This window comes from Pseudorasbora parva, chromosome 23 (genome assembly GCF_024679245.1).
Source record: "Pseudorasbora parva isolate DD20220531a chromosome 23, ASM2467924v1, whole genome shotgun sequence".
Lineage (NCBI taxonomy): Eukaryota > Metazoa > Chordata > Actinopteri > Cypriniformes > Gobionidae > Pseudorasbora > Pseudorasbora parva.
In genome coordinates this window covers 3,116,363-3,125,904 of record NC_090194.1, presented here as the reverse complement: position 1 = coordinate 3,125,904, position 9,542 = coordinate 3,116,363, and the positions used below count along the sequence as shown (strand labels likewise).

Genomic DNA, 9,542 nt, shown 5'->3' with positions numbered 1-9,542 from the left:
CAGTGATGTTATCAGCTTACTTTAATCAATCATATAGCGACAATTCTCAGACTCTGAAAGTCTGCAAAAGCGGTCTAAGATACAGTTCTGCTCATAAGTTTCATACCCCTTGCAGATCATGCAAAATTGTAATACTTTTAACAAAATAAGAGGATTCTGGGATCATAAAAATTGCATGTTACTTTTATTTAGTACTGTCCTAATTAAGCCATTTCATGTTTATATACACCAATCAGGCATAACATTATAGTGAAGTGAGAAACACTGATGATCTCTTCATCACGGCTCCTGTTAGTGGGTGGGATATATTAAACCGCAAGTGAACATTTTGTCCTCAAACTTGACGTGGTAGAAGCAGAAAAAATAGGCAAGTGTGAGGATTTGAGTGAGTTTGACAAGGGCCTCAGTTTGTTGCGTATGGGGCGGCATAGCCGCTGACCAGTCAGGGTGTCCATGCTGACCCCTGACCCCGCCGAAATCACCAACAGTGTCACATGAGCATCAGAACTGGACCACGGAGCAATGGAAGAAGGTGGCCTGGTCTGAGGAATCACGTGTTCTTTTACATCACGTGGATGGCCGGGTGTGTGTGTCGTTTTCTTGGGGAACACATGGCCCCAGGATGCACTATGGGAAGAAGGCGAGCCGGCGGAGGCAGTGTGATGCTTTGGGCAATGTTCTGCTGGGAAACCTCGGGTCCTCCATCCATGTGGATGTTACTTTGACACGTGCATTGTTGCAGACCATGTTCACCCTTTCATGGAAACGGTTTTCCTTGGTGAATTTGAAACTTGTGTGTAAAAGTATATTGTATTAGCTCTTAAAGTGACAGCAGCCTAATACATCTGCTGCAGTCAGTAATGTTGATCAAGCAAGAGAGATAAAGGATTCTTGTTTTATTGCTTTTTTATTGTCTTCTGTAATTGTTCTAAGGATTTTTTTACTTGCATTAATTTACCTAGTATTAGTTTTTGCTGAAGTATTGATAATTGTGAAATTTCACTGATTTTCACACTCATATCATGAAATAAGACTTAGATCAAATCACCCACTATAATTGTGTTAATTAATTTTGATTTCAATATTGACCAGAATCATGATTAGGATTTTTACCATAATTGAGCAGCCCTAACATGCAATCATTATTGGCATCTTTATTAGTCAAATTTAAATATTTTTCATTGTGCATTTAACATGCTAATTTCCCTTAACTTTACCTGTGCTATCATCTACCGCTCACTTAAGTTTATTCTTTAATAATCACTAATGGTTTAATAGCACTTAAATGCAATCTTTAGTAAATTAATTTTAAGATTTTTTAATGTTATGATACACAAATTTGCTTGTTGCGATTTAATTAATAGTTAACATAACATGAAAATAATTGAATTGTCCCGTATTGTATTTTAATTGATGCATCCCTAAATTTAAACTTTTAATAATTCTAAATCCTTTCCATTTCCTGGTCTATATTGGATGTTTAATCACAGATTATTAATGTGGCCTCACTCTGACTCTGTTGGCCATCCAGTGATGCAGCAAAGACAAAGACTGTGATTTATAGGAACTGATGGGGCATAAAGAGCCAGTTTAGTTTAGTCATTGTATTGCCCATCCACCCTCTACGTCACACATACCCACACCTCCTGTGTGTTATGCCACTCTCCCTGCTGCCCTTAATCCTTCACGGCTCTTAATCAGCGTCTCAGCCTTTAAAGAGACCCATACAGTTAGAGACGCTAGCCTGCATGCATGTGTCCGCATGCGTACAAGCGGCTCAAAATTGGCTTGCCATATTCCAGGGATTAGCATCTAATTTTGTGGATTACAGACAATGCTTTCACAGTTTTGAGCAGATGACTGTGTGAAACAACAAGAGTGAGGCACACGCTGCATTAACAGAGCTTAGACATCACAGGATGTCCAGTCCTTATATAGTAAAGCTTCCTGTCCATGTGGCCAGATCTACTCAGAAATGGTTTGTGTGCTTGAAGTATGGGCATGACAAATAACAAATGCAAGTGTGCTTGCATTATTACTACTGGCTTCTTGAAAATAGTTAATAATTCTAGAATGCTTTAATATACACTGATCAGGCATAACATTATGACCATTATTTCAATTTTGTGTTGGTCCCCCTTTTGCTGCCAAAACAGACCTGACCCACCGAGGCACTAGACCCCTGAAGGTGTGCTGTGGTATTTGACACCAAGATGTTAGCAGCAGATCTATTAAGTCCTGTAAGTTGCGAGGTGGGGCCTCCATGAATCGGACTTGTTTGTTCCGCTCATCCCACAGATGCTCGATTGGATTGAGATCTGGAGAATCTGGAGGCCAAGTCAACACCTCAAACTTGTTGTTCAGCTCTTATTTGAGCTCTTATTACCATTACTGAAATATTTGTGCTTTGTGTCAGGAGCATTATTCTGCTGGAAGAGCCACAGCCACCAGAATACCATTACCATGAAAGGCTGAACATGGTCAGGACCATGAACAGGACCCAAGGTTTCCCAGCAGAACATTGCCCAAAGCATCACACTGCCTCCGCTGGGGCCATGTGTTCCCCAGGTAAGCCACACACACACACACACACACACACCCGGCCATCTACGTGATGTAAAAGAAAACGTGATTCCTCAGACCAGGCCACCTTCTTCCATTGCTCCGTGGTCCAGTTCTGATGCTCACGTGCCACTGTTGTTGCTTTCGGCGGGGTCAGGTGTCAACATGGGCACCCTGACTGGTCAGCGGCTATGCCGCCCCATACGCAACAAACTGAGATGCTCTGTGTATTGTGACACCTTTCTATCAGAACCAGCATTAACTTCTTGAGCAATTTGAGCTCCAGTAGCTCGTCTGTTTGATCGGACCACACGGGCCAGCCTTCGCTCCCCACATGCATCAATGAGCCTTAGAGGACAAAATGTTCATTTGGTGCCTAATGTATTCCACCCACTAACAGGTGCCGTGATGAAGAGATCATCAGTGTTATTTACTTCATAGGTCATAATGTTATGCCTGATTGGTGTATACAATTTGGTTCCTTTGTTGGTTGGATGCATGTGCTTTGTCTAATAGACTTCAAACCATGTGTGTCCATAAATGGTTAATAAGAAGGAGGAGAGAGCTGAAAGAAACGGTGGTGGGTCTTTATGAAGAGGGAGGAATATTTTGCAAAGCTCAAAGACGAATATGACATCATCTCCCATGGGAGTGTCAATCATTCTCTAATGTATTCAATAACTAAAACACTTAGATCATAAGACAGCTTTTTTTTTTCATCATTAAAGTGGCATTGTTTCGATGAAAAAAACCCTCTTAAAACATCATTCAAAGCTCCTTTAAATTGCCAAAACAAAAATAGGGATGTCTTTCTAAAAATAAAAATAAAAATCATATCATACTTTATTTTAAAAATGTCACGGATTATCTCATTCCTCATGTTAAACGTTCACTTTCCATCCTTATTACATTAGCTGCATTAAAAAAAATGAAACGCACACAATAACCTGATTTCCTGTGCAAGACTCCCCCCGCTCACACAGATGCAACTCTCCTCCACAATACAGTCAAAAGATTCGGGATGACGAGGCCCCATCGCCATGGTAACCGGGTTTGTGCAGCTGAGCATTGCGCTTGGAGCGGTTGCTGTGGTTATTGGTGAAAGACTGGACCTGGCCAATTAGCTCCACGCCTCAAACCCTGAAGGCCTAATAGGTCTGAATAACATGGCCGCTGAATTTAACGAGATAAGATGTTGTTTTAACTGGCATAAATTTTATGCTGTGATAGCAAGTGTACCTCCAGTTCTTTTGTAAGGCGAGATGGTAGTATTGTCTGACCACTGTCACCTTTGACAAAGAAAATCAGTAAACTAGATTAAATTGCCATTGAAATGTTTATTCATAGGAAAATATTTTACTAAAAGTTTGAAGATAATTCAAAACAGTATTTCCTAGTGGCTCTTCCAGCAGGATAATGCTCCTGACACAAAGCACAAACGCTTCAGGAATGGTTTGAGGAGCACAACAACGAGTCTGAGGCGTTGACTAGGCCTCCAATTTCCCCAGATCTCAATTCAATCGATCTGTGGGATGTGCTGAACAAACAAGTCTGATCCATGGAGGCCCCACCTCACAACTTACCTTTTGGACTTAAAGGATCTGCTGCTAACATCTTGTTACCAGATACCACAGCACACCTTGGAGTCCATGCCTCGACAGGTCAGCAAAAGGGGGACCAACACAATATTAGGAAGGTGGTATATACAGTCTTGTTCAAAATAATAGCAGTGCACTGTGACTAACCAGAATAATCAAGGTTTTTAGTATATTTTTTATTGCTACGTGGCAAACAAGTTACCAGTAGGTTCAGTAGATTGTCAGAAAACAAATGAGACCCAGCATTCATGATATGCACGCTCTTAAGGCTGTGCAATTGGGCAATTAGTTGAATTAGTTGAAAGGGGTGTGTTCAACAAAATAGCAGTGTGGCATTCAATCACTGAGGTCATCAATTTTGTGAAGAAACAGGTGTGAATCAGGTGGCCCCTATTTAAGGATGAAGCCAACACTTGTTGAACATGCCTTTGAAAGCTGAGGAAAATGGGTCGTTCAAGACATTGTTCAGAAGAACAGCGTACTTTGATTAAAAAGTTGATTAGAGAGGGGAAAACCTATAAAGAGGTGCAAAAAATGATAGGCTGTTCAGCTAAAATGATCTCCAATGCCTTAAAATGGAGAGCAAAACCAGAGAGACGTGGAAGAAAACGTAAGACAACCATCAAAATGGATAGAAGAATAACCAGAATGGCAAAGGCTCAGCCAATGATCACCTCCAGGATGATCAAAGACAGTCTGGAGTTACCTGTAAGTACTGTGACAGTTAGAAGACGTCTGTGTGAAGCTAATCTATTTTCAAGAATCCCCCGCAAAGTCCCTCTGTTAAAAAAAAGGCATGTGCAGAAGAGGTTACAATTTGCCAAAGAACACATCAACTGGCCTAAAGAGAAATGGAGGAACATTTTGTGGACTGATGAGAGTAAAATTGTTCTTTTTGGGTCCAAGGGCCACAGGCAGTTTGTGAGACGACCCCCAAACTCTGAATTCAAGCCACAGTACACAGTGAAGACAGTGAAGCATGGAGGTGCAAGCATCATGAGATGGGCATGTTTCTCCTACTATGGTGTTGGGCCTATTTATCGCATACCAGGGATCATGGATCAGTTTGCATATGTTAAAAAACTTGAAGAGGTCATGTTGCCCTATGCTGAAGAGGACATGCCCTTGAAACGGTTCTTTCAACAAGACAATGACCCAAAACACACTAGTAAACGGGCAAAGTCTTGGTTCCAAACCAACAAAATTAATGTTATGGAGTGGCCAGCCCAATCTCCAGACCTTAATCCAATTGAGAACTTGTGGGGTGATATCAAAAATGCTGTTTCTGAAGCAAAACCAAGAAATGTGAATGAATTGTGGAATGTTGTTAAAGAATCATGGAGTGGAATAACAGCTGAGAGGTGCCACAAGTTGGTTGACTCCATGCCACACAGATGTCAAGCAGTTTTAAAAAACTGTGGTCATACAACTAAATATTAGTTTAGTGATTCACAGGATTGCTAAATCCCCAAAAAAAAAATTGTTTGTACAAAATAGTTTTGAGTTTGTACAGTCAAAGGTAGACACTGCTATTTTTTTGAACACACCCCTTTCAACTAATTGCCCAATTGCACAGCCTTAAGAGCGTGCATATCATGAATGCTGGGTCTCATTTGTTTTCTGACAATCTACTGAACCTACTGGTAACTTGTTTGCCACGTAGCAATAAAAAATATACTAAAAACCTTGATTATTCTGGTTAGTCACATTGTACTGCTATTATTTTGAACAAGACTGTATATATACTTATAAATTGTGTAATGCAATTGCAATTAATCGATTTGACAGCACTTGCATTATTTCAACCAGTCCTTTTTCCCCACAAATTTTCCTAACTGAACGTGATTTTATTGCTCACAAGGAACAAAACTCCCTGAGGAATCCATCTGCTGCACGGCTACTCTATATATTGTGTGACAGATTGAGTTCAGGATTTGAACACAAAGGCTTGTTATTTCTCCTCAGGCCTCATTAGTGTGTATGGGCTTGAATTCTGCAGATGTAGAGAAAGAGGCTTCACCTATGATCAATACTCATCCAGGTTTCTCTTCTCAGCTTCAGAATTCACTTGGAAAATACAGCTGTCAGCACCACGGCCAGACGATCAATAACATCTCAAAGCCAGAGAACTACACACACTGCTCAAAACTCATCGGCTAAGAGTATCTGCCTTTATACTTGTCCATCTCAAACCACTTACAGTAAGTGACTAATAAAACTGCATTTTGTCTAAATAAAGCATAAATCAAGTACTGTTCAAAAAATACAGTAAAATCAGTAATATTTTGAAATATTATTAAAATTTTAAAGAACCGTTTTCTATTTGAATATCTTTTAAAATGTAATTTATTTCTGTGATCAAAAGCTGAATTTTCAGCATCCTTACTCCAATCTAAAGTGTCACATGATCTTTCAGAAATGCTGATGTAACATTTATTATTATTATACATTTTGAAAACAGTTGTGCTGCTTTTAGCAATTTTTACAGGAACCATGATACATTGATTAATGTAAAAAAAAGTGGCCAATCAAATCAATCTTTTCTCATCAAAATGGCTATAAAGCACTGACTGCTCAAATGAGGCGTGAGTCTGCCATCTAGGGGTTATCAAGTAGCAATGCGGACTGATTTTAACCTTTTAGATACCCAATTACCCTCAAAAAGCCTGCAAATAAAACATTTTGTGAGAAAGATATTAAATGAGATTTGAATTAAAGGAAAGAGATACTGGGGGCAGCACTGGTCTTATCTTTAAGATGTTCAAGCTCCTTTAATAGATATTTATATATTTATACACTATATTGCCAAAACTATTGCCAAATCACTGAGTTCAGGTGTTCAGACTCTTCATGGCCACAGGTGTATAAATCAAGCTCTAGGCCTGCAGACACTTCTACACACATTAGTGAAAGAATGGGTCGCTCTCAGGAGCTCAGTGAACTCAAGCGTGGGGCCGTGATAGGCTGACACCTGTGAAATAAGTCCATTCCTGACATTTCCTCACTACTAAATATTCCACGCTCAACTGTTAGTGGGATTATAACAAAGTGGAAGCGATTGGGAACAACAGCAACTCAGCCACAAAGTGTTAGACCACATAAAATCACAGAGCGGGGTCAGCGCATGCTGAGGGTCACAGTGCGCAGAAGTCACCAACTTTCTGCAGAGTCAATAACTACACACCTCCAAACCTCTGTGGCCTTCAGATGAGCTCAAGAACAGCGTAGAGAGCTTCAAGGAATGGGTTTCCATGGCCGAGCAGCTCATCCAAGCCTTACATCACCAAGAGCAATGCAAAGCGTGGGATGCAGTGGAGTAAAGCAGCCGCCACTGCTTTTACGCAAAATACTCTAGAGCAGTGAGACGTGTTCTCTGGAGCGACCAATCACGCTTCTCTGTCTAGGAATCCCATTGACGAGTCTGGGTTTGGTGGTTGCCAGGAGAATAAGACTTGCCTGACTGCATTGTGTCACGTGTAAAGTTTGGTGGAGGGAGGATTATGGTGTGGGGTTGTTTTTCAGAGGTTGGGCTTTGCCCTAGTTCCAGTGAAAGGAACTCTTAATGCTTCAGCATACCAAGACATTTTAGACAATTTTATGCTCCCAAATTTGTGGGTACAGTTTGGGGATGGCCCCTTCCTGTCCCAACATGACTACGCTCCAGTGCACAAAGCATCGGTCCATAAAGACATGGATGAGCGAGTTTGGTGTGGAGGAACTTGACTGGCCTGCACAGAGTCCTGAGCTCAACCCGATAGAACAGCTTTGGGATGAATTAGAGCGGAGACTGAGAGCCAGGCCTTCTCGTCCAACATCAGTGCCTGACCTCACAAATGAGCTTCTAGAAGAATGGCCAAAAATTCCCATAAACACACTCCTTAACCTTGAGGAAAGCCTTCACAGAAGATGTTACAGTTGTAAAGGGTGGGCCGACTCCATATTAAACCCTACAGATTAAGAATGGGATGTCATTGAAGTTCATGTGTAAAGGCAGGTGTCCTAAAACTTATGGCAATATAGTGTACAAATATATGATTGACCTTGCAGGGTTTTATCTAATGAGGATTAATTTTCCCCTAAACCGCAACTATGTGCAATGTGCTGATGAAAAAAGGACACGCGACACACTGGAAGTTTCTATGAGGGAAAAGATGAGCATTTTTTTTCTTCTTTTTTTTAATTTGAGGAATCAGAGTAAAAACAAATGTCATATACAGCACAAGTACTGAAAGAGCAGTTAGATTGTGTGTGTTCTGCACTCCTGCTTGACATTAGCAGTTCTAGAATCGTCTAGAATCCCTTTGTAAACTCTGCTAGTACCTTAGAGCGATTTCTAAATCATATACTTACAATTCTGTAAATATATACTGTACATACATAATATTAATATAGAAATATGGTTATCTAATGCCATCTTAAGCAGCACTTTTTTTTGCACAATGATAAATTTAAAGAAAGTTAGGAAACAAATTCTTGGTTCCTTTGTTTTGAAAGGATACACAGTGCTAATTTGTTAAATCATAGACTGTAATCATAATCAGTAAACACAGTCTGTCATATAGAGCCATGAGTATTCAGCAAAGAGATGCTTTAGATTTGTAAAACAGACAGCAGAGATATCACTTACACATCAAAACGTGAGCTTGAGCCCTCGGTGACAGGCCGTGACTGGTTTGACACCAAAAGCAAGGGTTCTTTTACATGCCATATAAAAAAAGGCAATTTAGCAAACAATATTCAGAGCCTAGTCACAATCATTTTTCAACAGATCTAGAGCTCAGTTATTGTTCATGCCCTGACACAAAGATCTTTTATTTGTTTACTTGAGAATGGAAGTACCAACAAAAGAGCAATATTGTGAAATTGCGGTCTCATCATGAGATGATTCCTCCTGGTTTTTCAGACAGATAAACACCCCCAACGGTCCTAACACGACAAGAGATAATCACAACAGTGAGAGCTACTGACTAATAGATCTTAGTCAGGTTAAACCCCATATGATGAAAACGAGGTTGTGAGTGATAGACGCGCAGTCTTTACAACTTCACGCACTGTATAAACGTCCTACATCACATCATTTTCTCAACTCGCACCTTTTAAAACCCTTTTGGAAAGATATTTTGTCATTCGAACAATCGGATGTCACTAAAAAAATGCTTTGTTGGGTTGAAAATGGACAAACCGAGCGATTAGGTTGTTTTAAGCAAACATTTAACCCAAACGCTGGGTTTGTACATTTTCAACCCAACTTGGGTTGTTTTTAACCCAGTATTTTTTAGTGTATGTTAGCTTGTTTCCGCCACAGAATAAAAATTATTCCGCCTCTTTTTTCCCCCTCATAATTGGAGTTTATATCACAATTCTGAGATTCTTCTCTCAGAA

At 40.2% G+C, this 9,542-nt stretch overlaps 1 protein-coding gene across 1 annotated transcript in view; it reads left to right on the top strand.

The window, feature by feature from the left end:
* The first annotated feature begins 6,223 nt into the window (after positions 1-6,223).
* The window catches only part of foxo1b (forkhead box O1 b), a 63,390-nt gene continuing 60,071 nt past the window's right edge, over positions 6,224-9,542 (top strand). The window contains exon 1 of the mRNA XM_067434264.1: positions 6,224-6,361. The gene's annotated coding sequence lies outside the window, so the exon portion shown is untranslated. The remainder of the gene's footprint in view (positions 6,362-9,542) is intronic.